Source organism: Crocodylus porosus, unplaced genomic scaffold (genome assembly GCF_001723895.1).
Source record: "Crocodylus porosus isolate Cpor-Errol unplaced genomic scaffold, CroPor_comp1, whole genome shotgun sequence".
NCBI classification, from domain to species: domain Eukaryota; kingdom Metazoa; phylum Chordata; order Crocodylia; family Crocodylidae; genus Crocodylus; species Crocodylus porosus.
The window spans coordinates 46,680,837-46,699,425 of record NW_017728918.1 but is presented as its reverse complement, the minus strand read 5'-3'; positions in this window follow the sequence as shown (position 1 = coordinate 46,699,425).

The following is an 18,589-nucleotide window of genomic DNA, read 5'->3' as shown; positions in this document are numbered from 1 at the left end:
AATTTAGGAAGTTTACTTAAACAAACTATCTATGCACAGGGCAAGATATCAAGATAACCTAAGGATAACCCAAGGTGTGCAGGATTCCTTATCTCAGAACATTTAACTGAATTAAGCAGTATCAGCACTTCTGGTCTTTGTCTGTTTTTCTAGTCAAGTAAGCCAATTACTTCTACAGTAGGAAGGGATCCTCTAAGAAGAAAACCTTAGAGGTTCCTTGGGCTGGAACTGAGAGGAGAATGTGGACCAAGATGTCTCTCTCCTCACTGCTAGAAGTGAAGCAGTAGGGTCTGAAATTCAGATGGGGGAAGAGCAGTAAATCCAGGGTTGTGAAGGTCTGTCATAGAGCTCATGAGTCTTTTGTTGGATTTGGCATTACCCAAAGAGGAGTGAAACCTCAATAGCTGAGGGAGAAAAGAGACCAGGGGTGACAGAAATGTGGCCACATCAGACCTGGGGTGCTTTGACCACTGTTTGAACCATTAACAGGCAACATATAAAAATAACTTTATTTTAATTTGATTCTTTCCTACCTTCAGAAATAGGTTGACAAAAGCACCATTGCTGAGACACTCCCCACTTTTTTCCTTGAAAAATATTGCAATTTTATAACTAAAGAATCACAAAATCATAGAAAGCTAGAGTTGGAAGGGGCCTCAGGAGGTCATCTAGTGCAAACCCCTGCTCAAAGCAGGACCTTCACCAACTAGATCATTCCAGCCAAAGCTTTGTCTATCCAAGTTTTGAAAACCCCCAAGAATAGAGCTTCCACCACCCCTCTGGGTAACCTATTCTCCAGTGTTTTACTACCAGAGTCTCACTACTCCTAGTGAGAAAATTCTTCCAAATATCTAACTTAAACTTCCCTTGCTGCAACTTGAGACCATTGCTCCTGTTCTGTCATCTGCTACCACTGAGAATAGCCTAGCTCCATCCTCTTTCAAACCCCACTTCAGGTAGTCGAAGACTGCTATTAAGTCTTGTCTCAGTCCCTTCCTCACTAGACTAAATAAACCTAGTTCTCCCAGTCTTTCCTCACAAGTCATGCCCCCCAGCCTCCTGACCATTTTTGCGGCTCTGCTAGACTCTCTCAAATTTGTCCACATCCTTTCTGTAGTGGGGGCCCCAAAACTGAACACAGTACTCCAGATGTGGTCTTGCCAGTGCTGAATAGAGGGGAATAATTATTTCCCTTGACCTACCAGCAACACACCTACCAATGCAGCCCAGGATGCCATTAACCTTCTTTGCAACAAGGGCACACCACTGGCTCATATTCAGCTTCTTGTCCGCTATTATCCCCAGGTCCTTTTCTGCAGAGCTGCTGCCCAGCCAGTCAGCCCCCAGCCTGTAGCAATGCTTGGGATTGTTCTGTCCTAAGTGCAGAACTTTGCACTTGTCCTTGTTGAACCTCATGAGATTTCTTTTGGCCAATCCTCCAATTTATCTAGGTCACTCTGAAGTCTAGCCCTAACCACCAGCATATCTGCTACACCTCCCAGCGTGGTGTCATTTGCAGACTAGCTAAGGGTGCACTCTATGCCACCTTTCAGGTTGTTGATGAAGAAACTGAACAAACCTGGCCCCAGGACCAACCCCTAGGGCAATACTCTTGATACCAGCTGCCAACTAGAAATTGAGCCATCGATTAAATTAAACCCAGTGCTCCAGCCAGTTTTCTATCCACCTTACCGTCCATTCATCCAGCCCGTACTTCCTTAGCTTGCCTGTGATAAAGTTGTAGGAGACCATATTAAAAGCTTTCCTAAAGTCAAGGTATACCACATCCACCAGTCTCCCTGCATCCACAGAGTCAGTCACCTTGTCATAGAAGATAATCAAGTTGGTCAGTAATGACTTGCCATTGGTGAATCCATGCTGACTATTCCTAACCACCCTTTTCTCCCCCAGTTGCATACTTTGGTATTATGTTTGCCCTTTTCCAATCATCCGGGACCTCTGCCACGAGTTTCAAAGATGATGGCCAATGGCTCTGCAATCACAACAGCCAACTCCCTCAGCACCCTCAAGTGCATCCCATCTGGCCCCATGCACTTGTACACATCCCACTTTTCTAAGTGGTCCCTAACCTGTTCTTTCACCACTGAGGGTTGATCACCTCCTCCCCAAACTGTGCTGCCGGGTGCTGTAGTCTGGGAGCTGACCTGACCTGTGAAGGACTGAGGTGAAAAAGGCACTGAGCACTTCAGCCTTTTTTGCATCCTCTGTCACAAGGCTGCCTCCCCCATTCATAACAGACCCACACCCTTTCCTTGATCCTCCTCTTGCTACCACCATGCTTATAGAAACCCTTCTTGTTACTCTTTGCATATCTTGCTAGCTGCAACTCCAATTGCACTTTGGCTTTCCTGACTTCATCCCTGCATACACAAGCAATGCTCTTCCCTAGTTATTTCTTCAAGTTTCCACTTCTTATAAAGCTGCCTTTTTGTGATTTAGTTTACTGAAGAGTCCCCTGCAAACCAAGCTGGTTTTCAAAAATTATATGATGAAATAAGTCACCAAGTAAAACACAACTGCTTTAATTGTAGCATATTAACTTTGGTAGTGTTCTTGAAAAATATTTAACTTTGTGCTGATGCATATTCTTTTCTTTCAGAGACCTTTTCTAAAGCAGAACCATTTGTCAAACTTCAGATGAGTCAGTTCTATGCTATCAGAGGTCACAGATTGCCTAATGCATTGATTTTTGTAAGGATACAGAACACTTCTGTGCTGTAACCTGGCCACGTTACCTGGGCTATGTTTGTTGTAATGTCATGCACAGTTCATGGCACCTGTCAAAAACTGTAGCTGTATTTTGGGTCATTTGGAGAGGGATGGGTGAAGTCCTTAAGGAATAATTGTTCTGCAGAGTGATCAGCTGCTTACTTTTTAAAAATACTACACTTGCTATCTGTCAGCCTGGTCGATTTTTCTGTCTAATACACCCAGCAACATCTTGTGGGATACACAGAACAGGTGGTTGATGGTGGGCTCTGGGAATTGAGACTCCTGCTTTTATTTTTTTTAAAGGAGACAGGGAAGACATCTTAATGAAGAACAACCAAGCACAAACGCAGAAGCTAGAGAAAGTGGGGAAAGGCATGGGAGAGAAAAATGCCCTGAAGGTGCATCCTGTGTTGTGAATTCTTTTATAAAACCTGATCCTTTTTATTGTCTGATCAGACATATCCTCTAAGCTTGTCTCTCCCTTCCCTCCCCTGCTCCCCGCTCCTCCCACCACCTTCTGTAGGAAATTCTTTACTGATCCTGAACTGATAACTATTTTTCCCAGCTGATGCCTTTTTCTGGTTTTGGACTTTCAACATGAAAACTGCCTGGATCAAACATTATTCTGATGCAAGACTCAAGTGTCTTCATGCCATTTGTTTATTTTTGCAAAGACTAAATGATTTTTCTGCCACAAGAAGAACGTGCCCTCAGGACAGCAGAAATACCCAGCACCAGAGAAAGGTGTAAAAGGTTGTCATGACAAAGTTCACATTGAAAGTGTCCCTCCTTTGGAGTTCTTGGTGTGACATGCCCCACTAAATAAAGTAGGCATCCTGAGTGGGGCAGGTGCCCACATGATCCATGAGGGAAGATTTTGTAGGTGCCATTGCCCACTCCTTGTTTTTCAGCATAAGAAGGCAAAGTCACTGTAGCACTGCTCCTCAGCATGGTATGATGCTTTTCACCACGAGTCCTTGCTGAGACACAGCCTTGGGCATGTCTCCACCCTACTAGTGCAGCAACAAAAAGGGGATTTTAAAGACTTGGTGCAGAACCAGTCCAACAGGCACACAAAAAGCATAGTAGCCCAGAGCACCCTCTCAGCAGGAAAAGGCAGGGGCTGGCAGTCACAGCAATAGCATGCAGTTTCATTTTAAAATAGGAAGAAGATGAAGAAGATGAAAGGGGTAAAAACTGCAGAAGCTTCCATGGAAATAGGGTACCAGGGATGGCATTCCACATCTGGACTTGTGGGCTTTGGGGTCCAGATAAGGTAGGGCCGGGGGGGGCGCAGAGCAGAGAGAGACAGAAACACGTGCACATACTCCGTGCTGACAGAGGCAAGTCTGAGGGACAGAAACCCCACTCAGGACAAAGAGTTGAAGATCAGACCAGACTAAGGCCACTCCATGATGAGTAGGGTGAGCAAGGTCCCCAAGGGCAGCCTCTCTTGTTTATATTAATATTCCAGGAAGGCAGAGGAGACAGAATCAGGAGGGTGCTCCAGTGAGACTGGGTGAGAGTCAGTGGGGCAAGATCAGTTTGGCTGCCAGGGGGCCCATGGCCACCCTCTCAGGCAAGTCCTGTTACCTAGAATCAAAAGAAAACTCCACTGTTTAAACACTTAATCAAAGTTCCTTGCTGTTTTACAGAATACCCTTGTGTAATTGGCAAAAATGCCCTTTTCTTTTAGCACAAGCGATCTGGAAGACTTGGAATCACAGGTAAAGGGGATACAGACCAACTGACTGATGGATGGAAATCATTACATAAATTTAAAGGTCTTTGTGGAAAAAGTCGCGTTTTGTTACTAGAAATGTAAATTTAAAAAAAAAAAAAAATCAGTATTGCTGCATTTAGAAATTTAACTGGAAAATTTCAAAACACATAGGTCTCGGGCAGATCACAAATAAACCAAAAACATAAAAGCTAAATCAGCATTTCCCAAGCCACTTGAATTTATGCCCCACTGAAGTGAAGTCACCTTCTTTCTTCATCACTGATTCCAGTCACTGCCACCACTCCCAATTCTCCTTACTTCTGACTAAAGCCAGGGTGGCAGCAGTACCACCCCTTTTGGAAGAAGGGAGGGAAAGTGTACCCCACAATTTCAGAAACACTGAGCTAAATTAAAGGCTAAAAACTAGCTCATAGTTTCTGATTCTTTTGCTTTCTATAGTACTAGGCTGCTACCATCAAACAAATGACTAACAGTCTGGTGCAAACCTACCCTGCCTTCTAACAGTCTGGTCATCAATATGTCTCATAAATGTGTTTTTCACTGTGAATTTTATACAATGCTCTAGCCTTGCATAGCAAGAAGCACTTGTCAAGCATGACTCATCCCAAGGTGGAGCTGAACACATTTATCTTTAATGCTTATGTAACCACATCACCATAGCATCCAGTCATTGGTGCAAAATGAGTGAAGCTTTTCTGTAAGAAGACAATACAGCTGTGAAAGAAAGTGTGTTTCATCAGGGACTCCAATTACCAGGGCTCAGGTTTGTAAGATGTGTAGTAAGAGTTCCATTATATAGGATATGAAATAAAGAAAAAAATGACATTAAAACTAGAAAAATAGTGTGTCCCTTTTAAAATAAACAAATAAAAGATCTTTTTCTTTTTTGCCGTAGTTTCATGTAAAGACATTACAAGAAAAGTAAGACTTGGAGGGAATAAAATATTTTTTTAATCTCTTTAAAAGCCATTAATGTTAAGTATAGAAAAAATTAAACACAAGTTCCATCCACTGCCTTACACTTTTCTTTCGATGTGTTGAGGCTTTATTGCAGACCTAGCAAGCCTTTAAAGGAAAAAGTGATGTTATGGTACCAAACTGGGTATCAGGAGCTCTGGGCTCTAGTCCCAAGTTTTGGCACAGACTCCCTGAATGTCCTTAAGCAGGCACTTTAACTCTTTGCACGTCAGTTTTCCAGATAGGTAAGATGGGAGTAATACTTTGTGTTCAAAGCATTAAGGATGATATGTTTCTCATAGTACTTCCTGCTCCATTATCTCACACACCTGTAAATAGATAATTTCCACCCTTTGCCTTTACCATACTTGGGGTTGGGGTGGGGGGAGAGGGAGGGAATACTATACTTATAGAAATACTAGAGGTAATATTTTGCTCTTTGCTTGTTCGAGGCAGTGGGGGAGAATGTAACAGACAGCCTAAACGCTGTCCGATCCCCTGCAGCACAAATCAGAATGGCCATAACAGCTGCTTAGCTAAAACTGCTTCTGCAATGCCCAGGCTAGAGGAAAATTTTCCTGCTAGTTGGATCTGGGGAGGTTATAAAGGAATCAGCACAGGGGAGAATTCCTGTGGGTACAGTGAAGATAACACAACTGGCCATACTCCTGTTGCAGCACAACACAACGATGTCCTGGACTATATCCTACTTCAATCCTCTGACAGCTTTCATCTCCATCCCTGTTCTGGGATTCCTTTCACCTCTCTCCACTCTTACGATCAAATCTACAGTCCTTCTTATAATTCTGCCTCTTGAAGAAAAACCCTCTGAAGTGACTTCCAGAGTATTAAGGAACTAAATCCCATTGATTCATTTAGAAACTCAGGCAAATTTTACCACTGTGTAGTTGATAATTTAATCCCCAATGTCCATGTTTAAATAGCAGGTCTTGATATTTGGCTTTTAAAATGCACTGAAGCTTTAAAAACTTGTTTTATACTGCTGTTAGCAGTACAAATTGGTCCACTTACAGATTTAGAGTGAACATAAGAAAAATACAGTAAGGCACAAATCTCATGTTATTGTAGAAAGGACCATCTCATTTATAAAAACATGAATTTGTATTGCTCTGTGGTTCAACAAAAAACATCTTTAAGTCATTCACCATCCAAGAGGTACATTGAGTTATCACATGAGCAGTCATTACTCACAGTGACAGTTTCAGTACAACAAACCCATGCTGAATGCACTGGAGTTTGTGTCAACATGAAATAGATTAACATGATGGATATCCACCTGAATGAATTCAGCTACTCTTCTTAGTTATAAGCCATATTGTACAGTGTCACAACTGAACCAAACAAAAATATCTCCACAACATTATTCTATGCACAGCAACATGAGGTTTTTCCTTTCTCCTTGAGTCAAAGAAGTTCCTTTTCTTATTTAGGGGAAAGAACAATAGCTGATCATTAATGGTTGTTGTTCACATGGTAGGCTTCCTAAACCTATTTGAAATTTGCTTATTCTTTCATGCAGTCTTATAGGTAAGCTAAATAAGGACCAAACCATAATTTAAAAAAAAAAGACTGGGTCTGCTTTTGAGCTGCAAGCTTCATCTACTAGTTCAGTGTAAATAATGTGATTAGCGAGCCAATTACAGCTCAGGGATTCTTTGCCATCTCTATCCCAGCACCAACACCAAATCAGATTAGAACCTAGCATCCACAGCAATTTAACCAACTGGTAACAGTTCCAAAGAAATGTACCCACATCTGGAAATAGCTGGAGAAAAGCATTTCCATGGTCCATGGAATGCTCCCAATGGCAAAAGACACGAAGAGGGTGAAGTTCGGATGCACCTGTGCTGATTGGAAAGACACAGGCAGTTTCTGAGCATCACAGAAGCAGAATAGAGCTAAGAATGAGCCCCATTGTGTTTAAGGATGTACCACAATTTCAAAACTGTAAAATAATCAAAAGGACAACAAGAGGAGGAAGAAGGAAGGATCAGAGAGAAGGGAAATGTAAAAATGAGAAGATCTATGAATATTATATGAAGTGTAAGCACTGGTAATATCTAACACCCAATATACACCTCATTCTTAATCTTAGATGGTGCAATAGAAAGAATTATGAAGGTGTTTTACACCTTTTGTAAAACTATTTTATCTGGAAGTTTAAAAGACAGTACAGGAAAAGCTTTGTTATCTGGCATCCCCTGGGAATGGGGGATGCTGGATAACAAAATATACCAGTTAATTGAGTGGCCCTGGCCACCGCTTCTCCCACCACATCTGGGGCATCCCTCCGCCCCTCCCTTCAGCATCACCACCCCTCCCCAGGCCCCGCAGGACAGGGAGCTGGATACTGCACAGCCCCACGCACCCTGTTATGCTCCCAGGCTGTGGGGGCTTGGCAGTGCAGGCTGCTTTGCCCCAGGCCATGGGGGCTTGCAGAAACTGGAAGTGCCGTGGTGGGCGCTTCCGGTTTCACTTTATCTTACAAGCCGGCATGCAGGTTAGTGGAGCATGCTGGCTTGTAAGATGCCAGATAGGGCAGCTTTTACTGCATACCTAAAACTGTCAACTAAGAAAGGTCAGGATTTCCTTCTTCATTCCTCCCCTTGGTTATATGATATTTCTTCAAGGTTTTGAATTTATCCTGAACTGGATTGTTAAGAACAGTCATTCAGCTGCATGATGTAGAAAGAAGATGCACCGTGTTAAGACTGTTCCCAGTGGTGACAGATGACAAAACAAGGTTTATGGTGTCAAATTGCAGCAAAGGAGGTTTAAGTTGGATATTAGGAAAAACTCTCTCAGTAGGAGAGTGGTGAAGCACTGAAACAAGTTACCCAGAGAGGTGGTGAAATCTTCATCCTTGGAGGTTTTTAAGGCCCAGCTCATCAAAGCCCTGGCTGGGATGATCTAGCTGGGGATGGTCCTGCTTTGAGGAAGGGGTTAGATTATATGACCTCCTGAGGTCTCTTCCAACCCCAATTTTCTATGATGCTATGATTCTATGGCTTATTCCCTTGCCATAGATACCACAGGTGTAAAATAAAAATAAGATGTATAACAATTATTTTTCTGCTCAAAAGCTATTTCCTTATAATTTTCCAATATAAATGTTTAACACCCACATGTACACTTGGGTTGTGTATCGTAAAGTGTGTGTTTTTGGTTGTGTATTGCAAGATGGCCTCTGTTGTTCTGGCCATGTGCTCAGCACATGGCAAGCTGGGTACCATATCTGGAAAAAAAAATGTAAAAACCTCTGGCTTCATTGGCCAAAGGAAGCAGAAGACTCTCCAGGCAAATTGAGTAAAAGAGAGCCTGAAGCAGGGCACTCCCTAATTGGACAAGGCTTGGGTAATATCACACCAGGTATATAAGAACAATTCAACTAAGGTTTCTCTCTTTCTCCTGGGACTCCTAAGAGCTGCACAGCTGAATTGGGAGCCAGAAAAGCTGCTCCCCATGGGTGGCTCTCCCCCCCACTCTTCACTGAAGAGGCAAGCAAAAGCTATGCGAATAGAAATCCTCAGGGAGAGAAAGTCTGTCTCAGAGTTTGAGACCCCCTATTTTCTCCCTCTTTCTTTTTTCTTTTTTTTTTTTGAGTGGGATAATCTGTTCACCAGAGCCCCCCAAGGGATGACAAGATGGAAAGGTCACGAACTCCACCATGACCGATTCAGGCTGGACATAAGAAAGAACTTCCTTCACTGTCTGAGCCCCCAAGGTTTGGAATAGACTGCCGCTGGAGGCGGTTCAAACACCCACTTTGAACACCTTCAAGACATGTTTGGATGCTTATCTTGCTGGGATCCTACGATCCCGGCTGACTTCCTGCCCCTGGGGCAGGGGGCTGTACTCAATGATCCTCCGGGGTCCCTTCCAGCCCAAATATCTATGAAATCTGTGAAAATCCATGGAGCAAACTGATCAGGAATAGAGTTCTGGCAGTTTTCCCGGCAGCTTTGACCACACAGGCCTCAAGTAGGATCATACCATGGGGTATTAATCCCTGGAGCAGACTGACCAGGAAAGGGGCCTGGCAGTTACTGGCCACATGCAGTGGTCCCTCCAGGTTGTGCAGTGCCGAGCAGGCACTCCTGGCAGCACGGGACGAGCGCACCTACACGGCCATGCACGCTGCGCAGCTTAGAGGAAACATTGGCCCCACAGGCGTCTGTTTTGTAATGGTAGTGTTTTAGCATAGTGGTATAGCTGAGACTGGATGTCCAGACTGCCTGGGCCCTTTTTGCTGTTTCACACCTACTACATTTCAACCTAGCTGTGCAGCTGAACCCCAGTCATATGTTTGGCTGGCAGATTTGGGCCAGGGTGAAGGCTGCCACAGTTTAAGTCAAAGTGAGACCTGGCACTTGTTGTTAATCCAGGTTTCAGTGTGGCATAGGCCTGGCCAGCTTTTGCTGCCCAGTTCAGGCCCAGCGAGATAGGCCTGGGCCTCCTTTTGTCATTTATGTCCCAACCAAGTGGTGTGATTGGGCACTAACATAGTTCAGACCCAAGCCAAGATAGGCCTGACCTCTCCTTTGAGTTCTTTTGCAGTTTTCTGCAGTGATCCCTGGGTAAGGGCTCAAGCCACTGGTATAATTTATGGGGTACCCCTGAAATGTGAGCCCAGCCCTTTTTGTTGCCGATCAGTGCCTGGCAGAAGGGTTATACATTTTAAAAAATTGTGTGTAGAAAACCCCATTTTTCCTGCAAAATGATATTGAATGTCACTGCCTGAAAGCACAGTATTCATCTTCTGATTTTAACTAGTTTTAGGCTTTCATATTTTCACTAAATATTAAAAGAAAAAAACATGGATAAGTAGCAAGAGTGATTGATTTCTACAGCTGTTACTTAATCTCTGGATTTTGGGGGCACTTAATACAATGTAGTCAGTAAGGAATATCCACATCCTTTATCATTCATCTGATTAAGGAGAAAAAGTCACTTTTTAGTACAATGCATTCAATTGGGGATTAGCAAATGACCACTGGGTAAACTATCAAACAGATGAATATCCTAAATAAGTAGCTGAAAAAAGGAAAAGGGGGAGGGAAAAATAATAGTAAAATGCTTCAGTCTCCGAGGGTCCGCTTTTGACACGGGTAGAGGTTCAGGTAAATGAACCTGGGATGTTATAATCTGTGTTATGTGGTATTATTACCTTAAAATGGCTGTAATTTTCCAGGAGTTGGAGGTCGTTAACCATGTGCCCAAGATGTTCAAAAGAGGGGCTTTAGGTGACAATCAAAGGGATTCTGTTGTCCGTTAATATTGTGATCGGTCAGCGCAGGATCTGAATCTGGCTCTGTTGACTTGACAACCGTCTCAAACTTGCTATGGGGGACAATCCTATCCTGGTTCACAGACAGACTCCCAGCCTCAAATAGTGTCTGTCTAGCAGCAGACTACCTAACTCCTATCCTCATCAAGGCACTAGACTTCGACCCATATGCCTGCTGTGCTGCCTCATCAGTACAGATCACATCATCACTGGACCAAATAATATGGATGATAACATCCAAGGTTTACTTACCTGCACCTCTACCAATGTCATATATGCCATCAGCTGCTTACACTGCCCCTCTGCTGTCTACATTGGACAGATAATGAAGGAGCAGCAATCTGACACCAGTACCAGAAAGACAGACAAGTCTGTGGCAGAACACATTAACCTCCCTGGACTTCCCACCTGCTGACCTCAGAGTGGCTGTTTTTAGACAACAAAACTGGAAATCACTGGAGAGATCAGCCACAGACTAGTCTAAACTAAGACTAAGGATTCTTATTCCATTACCCAGATTAGCTGGACCCTCAATGGGTTAACCGCTTTGTTTTTCTCTCTCCTACCCATCTTGCCTCCCTCAGCAGTGCCATCTCCTTCTTCCCTGCCTACTTCCTTAGCCATAGTTCTCCATTCAGCAGTCTGCTTCTTGCAGTCCCTTCACTGAAGAAGCAAGCCCTTTGCAAATTTATCCTGCCTTCTGCATTACTTTAAATGTCATCCATTTCAGGCCCATTCTTTTAACCTTGCCAGGCAAGAGAAGCCCTTTTTTTTTCCGAAAAGGCCACTGTTCTCAGCAGGCAGCTGCTGCTACTGAGCACTACTGCCAGCTTCCAGGGGGGCAGGCTCCACAGGAGTTGGGAGATTGCAAATATCTTACAAAGCAGCCTGTGCCGCTGAGACCAGTGGAACATTACCACAGACAAACTAGTGCAACTTATGTGCATCAGGATTCATTTATTGGGACCCTTAGTTATATAGAACATGAAACAGATGGAGGAAGAATCAATCAGCTGGCAATGAGAGGCTAAGTAGCATAACAAATAAAGAGACAATGCCAAACCCTATTCTTCATGGAGCAAATTCATCTTCTTATCTAACAATATGTCCCTTTAGAGATAACACACTGGAAACTATTCCAATCATATTAATATAAATAAGGGGTAGCTGCTCCTTGAGCACAGTTTAAATGACAAAGCTCTGTATTAAAAATGAACTCATTAGTACCCACAGTTCCAGAAATGTGTATCTAATTTGCAATCAAATTATTTTTGTGCTTATTCTAAATTGACCCAGAGCTAACCCTGATCTGACCCTGGCATACTTTCACTGGAGAATTGTGTGAGGAGAGAGTCCCTGTACTATATCGTTGCTATAGACAGTAGCTTCAGACACTGACCCAGTACCTGATCAGGTAAAGTTCCCTTAAAAGTCAATGGCTATTTGTAACTAGAGTAGAGAGAGATGGATTGGGACCTCCCTGTGTAGCATTGCTACAAAAAATTACAAAATAGCTTTTCAGCAGACGATAGAAATCCACACACAGAAACTATAGCAAAATCAGTCAACTCTCACTCCATTCATCAAACTGCTTGCAGTAGTTCCCATTTCCAGGCAGGTGAGATGATGATAAATATGGTGTAAAAAACATTACTCTATATCCACTGCCTTTTTCCGTAGCCAAGGCAAAGTTGCAGATGAAATCTGCCTGAGCAGTTAACCACTAAGACTGACTAGAGGAAAAAAAGAGAACAGAAACAAGATACCTTTCTTAATTGTATAAGGCCCAAAATTCTCAGCAGATGTGAATCGACAGAATGAAGCATGCAGTCCCAAGCTGCCACCGTTAGGAAACAGGCTACGGCTGGCATAATTTCAATATCATCTTGACAGGCGTGCATAAGTGCAGGCAAACAAAACAGCTGCATTTGCATCAACTAAGCTATTATCATGTTTGCCCATTAAAGATGGGATGATTCAAGGCCTGAAGTGTGTACCTTAACAAATACTAGCAGTATACTGGTAATTTTATCAAGGCCCAGTTCATACTACAATGTTCTGCTGACTTCGGTTTGTTGGGCAGAAATACAGGAAAAAATAATAGTTAAAATTCAGAAAAGCTTCTTGTGTAGGTGTACCTATGTTGAAAGAAGAGTGTTTTTCTTAGCTTCAGTCATATCACTGGGAAAGGTGGAAGAGCTACAACAGGCAAAGACAAAACCAAGTAGCAGGCACTGTATCATACACAAACCCAGATGCTAGGAAGCCAGACTTGTGAAACTCCAGTTTGAGTTGCATCAACTCCCACACTACTATTTTTGGTATGCCTACAGTCTTTTAAGCAGCTCTGTCTTCTTTACTAGAATCCCTTCCAGCTCTCCTTCTCTCCACTCACTGCCTGGCTTGCACAAAGTCAGTTAGATGAAGAAGAAAGTGAAGTTTTCAGTTTTAGTCACTGAAAACTTCAATATTTCACTGCTAAACTTAGCACACAGCATATAAGTGAATGTAATCCAGAACCTTAAAAAATGATGCACCCTTGGTTGGTTTGTTTTTGTTTGGTTTCTTTGGCAAAAAGTAGAATGGTCTTCTCTTGGATGTCTGCACAGAATTTTCATACCTAAAAGTATGCAACAAAGATGTTTTTTAAATCAAAAGCTTGCATAATAATATATGGTGAAGATCACCAAAAAGAATAACTTTAGGGAAGTCTGTGCAGTCAAAAATGAAGGTATGTTCCACAAAAGATGATTCTGGTAAGGGCCTCTACTAAGAATTGAAGAAAATACAAACAGACCTGGGTGGGAAAGCTTATGCCATTCTGACCGTTACCCTTAAGATTCCAGCCTGCGCTGCCTTCTTCAAGATTTCAAAGATTAAGGAGAGCATACTGTACTCCAGAACAGAAAATAGCTCCATGGCTAGGGCCCTTGCTCACAATGAGGGAGACATAGATTCAAGCCTTCCCAATTCAGACCAGAGACTCTATTAAAAAAAAAAAAAATCTCTCTGAGAAACAGGTTTTCTATGAATTAATTGAATTATGAATAGCCACTTACATATACCTATGCTATGGGCTTAGCACCTACATGCCAATATGTAGGAAAGAAATAGTCCTCAGATTAGAAGTGGTTCAAAAATACGTTTAAAAATTAAATTTTAAAATAATGCCTTATTAAATACTTATAGTCACCTGGGCAGTCAAAGAAGAGCTTGAGCTCTCTCAAATAAACTGATATCACACTGAGAAAAAAAATGAAAGATTCTGAGATGTGAAATATTTCACCTTGTCTATTACATTCACAATACATATATCAGCCCTGTTCATTTGAACAATGATATGTCTGAACCATCCGATTCAGAAGAATAGTTCCTCCGTTGCCTAAGCCTGATCAATGAGACAAAGTAAGAAATAGTTTATCCCTTTCCAGGTTTTATTCTGTTGAGATACCGGTGAGGGAGCATAATAGTGCTGAGGGGATCATGACATTGGAATAATGACAACTGACATTTATCTTTGTGACTAACACGAACATCTTTAGTGCAGCTGGAGATCTTTGTTAGCTATATAGATATCCAAACCTTTCTAAACTCTTGCTAAAACCTAGGTTTTGATTATAACACACAATGGCAAAGCAGAGTAGAAAAGAATAATATAACTCTTGGTCGATGGAACTCTCCTCTGGTTACAGAACATCAGTCTAAAGAACTACTTGTTAATCACACACCAGTGAAAGCATCAGTATTTTGCAAACACATATTAAAAGCAGAATATATCGGCTTGTTGCTCCCCTTGGTAAATCTAGCCCCGTGGAACCACCTCCAGACTAATGGCACATGAGAGAAACAATGCAGGGAAAGCTTGCTCTGTGGAAATAAGCAGACATTTTTCCATTCTCAGTTCAGTGGGGCTAGGATTTCATCCAGGCCAACTACAGATGGTCAAAAAGCTCCAGACAGAATCTATCCAGTCTTTGTGGGTTTCTCTCAGCTGCAGAATTGGATCATGAGTAAATGTAACACGCTCACCCTGGGGGCGGGGGCAGCCTGCAAATGCCTGCACTGGCCAGGCCAGAAGGCAGGGTCATGCTCCTACACACCACCCAGCTTGGCAACTGAGCTCAGCCAAGAAGTAACGTCCCTGATCTGCCCCATGCCAGACCCAGCCTCTCACCTGTGGGGGGCAGGGGAAATAGACCCCCCACTGCCCTGGCCATGTCCCCAGCTGGTGGGGGAGCCTGGCATTCCTTCCTCCCCACAGACCAGCTGGATGATCGCCCAGCCCCATCCCCACCACCACGCTGGACCTGGCCTCTCAGCTGTGGCAGACACCAGCTCTGGGGCAGGGGGATCTGTCCCCTGTGGCTGATAGGCTGAGTCTGGTGTGGGGTAGGGCTGGGGTAATCGCCCAGCCGGGCTGTCAGGAGGAATGCTGGGCTGCAGGGGAAAAGCCCCCACCACCAAGCTGGCCCCCCATGCTGTGCAGACCCCAGCTAGGGGGACCATGGGCAGGACAGGGAGGATCAGTTCTCCGCCCCTGCCTCTTGCAGCTGAGAGGCTGAGTCTGGCGTAGGGCTGAGGTAATCACCCAGCTGGGCTGTGAAGGGAGGAAAGCAGAGCTGCAGGGGAAAGCCCCTGCTGCAGCATCCTCCCCACCATGTAGACCCCCGCTGGGGAGGGCTTGGGCAGTGTGCTCCATTGCCCTCACTGCACAGGCTCCATGCCCCAGCCAGCTGGATTGGAGAGTAGGGGCTTGTTGCCTCAGCTCTCTGACAGCCTAGGGGTAGGCTCAGCTGGGCTTGGCTGGAGCAGACAGCAAGGCAGAAGCTAGCCCTGGGAGGTTGGCAGGGATGGCACAAAGCATCGTAGGATGCTGGAGGACTGTGAGGTAAGCTGCATTAGGAAGGGATCTGGGGTAGAAGTTCCATAGACCAATTTAACCTAAATCAGTGAAGTCTAATACTACATCTATCCAGATGCATTTTAAACCGTTTTGAAACTAATCTATATGCACTGAATTGCTGTTCTGCTATGAACTTAAACCGGTTTCCAATCACCTAGACCAGTTTATGTGCAATGTCTTTCCCTAGTCCCAATGTTTAATACTGCTACAGTTCTCAAAGGTCATTTCTTGTTACAAGTAAGCAGTTTCATTACACTCATTTGTAACGGGGAAAAACAGCTGACTGAGGGCCACCAGATAGGAATGGGAAGCAGGAAGGAAAAGAAGTGTTTCAAAAGCTGCAGAAAAGCTTCAGGCTAAAGTAAGATGGGAAAAGGAATAGCCTATGAGGGGATTAAGGCACTGGATTGAAGAACAGCTGCAGCAGAGTTGAGCTGGTAACTGAATAACCTCTGCCATTGTGAGTACAGCCAAGCAGCATGCAGACCATGCAGAGGGCAGCGCAGGAAGGATGACTTGTCCACAAGCCAGTTTAGAGAATGCTTGACTGCGGCAGGTGGAGGAGAATCAAGCCTCTGGAGTGGCTAATAGGAAACCCATGTGCCAGGCCCTGAGAAACAGGAATCAGGTGACTGAGAGGGGAGTGGAATAGGTATAGGCTCAGGACCAGAGAACCACCCTGGTCTTGAGTGTTGTGGGGAAGAAGAGCTCCCTGGAGAGCTGGGGGAACTCATCTTCCACAGAGAGATAAGGTACCCAGAGAACCAGCTGATACGTATCCTCTCTGTAGTGAGGACAAATATAGTGATAGAAATGATAATTTACAGATGTTCCCTTACAGGATTTGGGAACTGGAAGATCTGCAGATGGTGTGTAGTGCTCCACAAGTTTACATGTATTGTTGTTCTCAATCATTCACGTCTGTGTTTGTTGAATCCAGTGATCACTACAGTATTCAGAAAGGTTACTTGCCTCATTAAAAATGTAGGTTAATTATTTGACAACAATGAAGCTCAGGAGTGGCTTAAGGGGAGGAAGATGCCATGGTGGGGGGTGGCAGTGAGGCGCTCCACTCTTGGAGCTGTGGGCTTGGGGCTAAGGGACCCAGAGCTCTAAGGCAGGACCAGGGACACAGCGCACTGAAGCAGGGCCAGGGGCCTGGTGCAATGCAGTGAGGGAGGGCCAGGGGTCCAGAGCACGGAGAGAGAGTGGGGACTGGCACAGGGCCAGTCCTGGGGGCCCAGATCAGAGAAAGAGAGAAGTACACACGAGTTTGGCTAAGGCCAAGTGGAGGGAGATAAGTCAAAAGACCCGCTCAGGGAACAGAGTCAAAAGATCAGGCCAGATGGATGCCACCTCATGATAAGCAGGGTGGACTGAGGCATTGAAGGCCTCTTCCTGGTCTCTGAAGACACCCTCTCTAATTTATATTAATATTCCAGCAAGGCATGGCAGGTGTGAACAGGAAGGTACGCCAGGGAAATCCAGTGACAATAAGTTGGTTAGAATTAGTTCAAACCACCAAGGGGCACTAATGTACACCCTCTTTTTCCATGGACCTGATAATTTTATTCCAAAAAGGTACAGGTTATAGTATTTAAAAATATGACCCTGTTTTTACGTTTTCAAAAGCTGCAAAAAAAGTGAAAAAAATCTAAAAAATCCCAAGGCAAATGTAACTGGCTTTTTTTTAAACCAACTCTAATTACAATATTTTAATTGTACTCTTCATGTTGATAACCTCAATGTGCTATTTCCATTGTAATCCTTTTATAAACTTATCAGACGAAAAGGATATGGTCATATGTACATTTGGAGCCATGCAAAAGGGGAATGTTTCAAAAGAGCAGCAGTTGTTGTGTTCTAATGGTTACGTGCAGTCCAGCCAGAACGATGCAAATGTAGCAAAACCGCTCCACTTTTAACATTACTTCATCCACAGTTAAAGTTAGAACAGTTTTGCTACATATCCATGGTTCTCGGCTTGCCCACATGTAACAATTAGAACATAACTGCTGCCCCTCTGAAATGATTCCAAAATGTACATGTGCCCATACCCATCACCATTTAAAAGGTCTCTTGCATTTCCCAAACCATGCGCCATGAAGTATGACTGTATGATCAATGCATCACAACAGTCCAGATAGGGTTTTCCTCTACCACCTGATCTCAAACCAAGTGAAGTCCTTAGGAAAAAAAATAGTATTGTCTTCAGAATTGCTTGGATCAAACCCCAATTCCAAATTTGTTAGTTTACTATTCCAAACATTTATAAAGGCTATTAGAAATTACACTGCAGCCTACTTTCCAGCAATAGTGAGATGGTGCACATGAACTGCTAGTTGTCTCATAAGAGGTATATGTGTTTAGACCAGCATTATGCAAAACTGACTAGGTTTAGTAGGCATTTTTGGAACACACAGTAATAACAACAATTGAGTAAGTGAAATTTTTGCTTGCTATTGCAATGCCTGACTATTGACCCTTTTAATATGAGTTAATCACAGGAAATAGTGACTGGAGACCAAAAAATCCAAAATAATCCAACAGGAGCAAACATAACGTAGGCCTGGAGAGGGAAAACTATATTAAGTGAAATCTGATACTTTTACACAGAAAACTGAGTAGACTACAGAGAATAAGATAATTGGAGCCTTAATCTTCATTAAATAAAAGCAACTACAGTACAGAAAAATAAAAATTGATTCCTGTGTGGAGAGGAAAAAAATCAAATGTCTAGAAAAGGGAGAAACCCCAGCTTTCATAGTTTCATAGTTTGTAGGGTCGGAAGGGACCTGAGCAGATCATCTAGTCTGACCCCCTGCCATAGCAGGAAACAATACTGGGGTCAAATGACCCCAGCAAGATGTTCTTCTAACCTCCTCTTAAAGACCCCCAGGGTAGGAGCCAGCACCACTTCTCTTGGAAGCTGGTTCCAGACCCT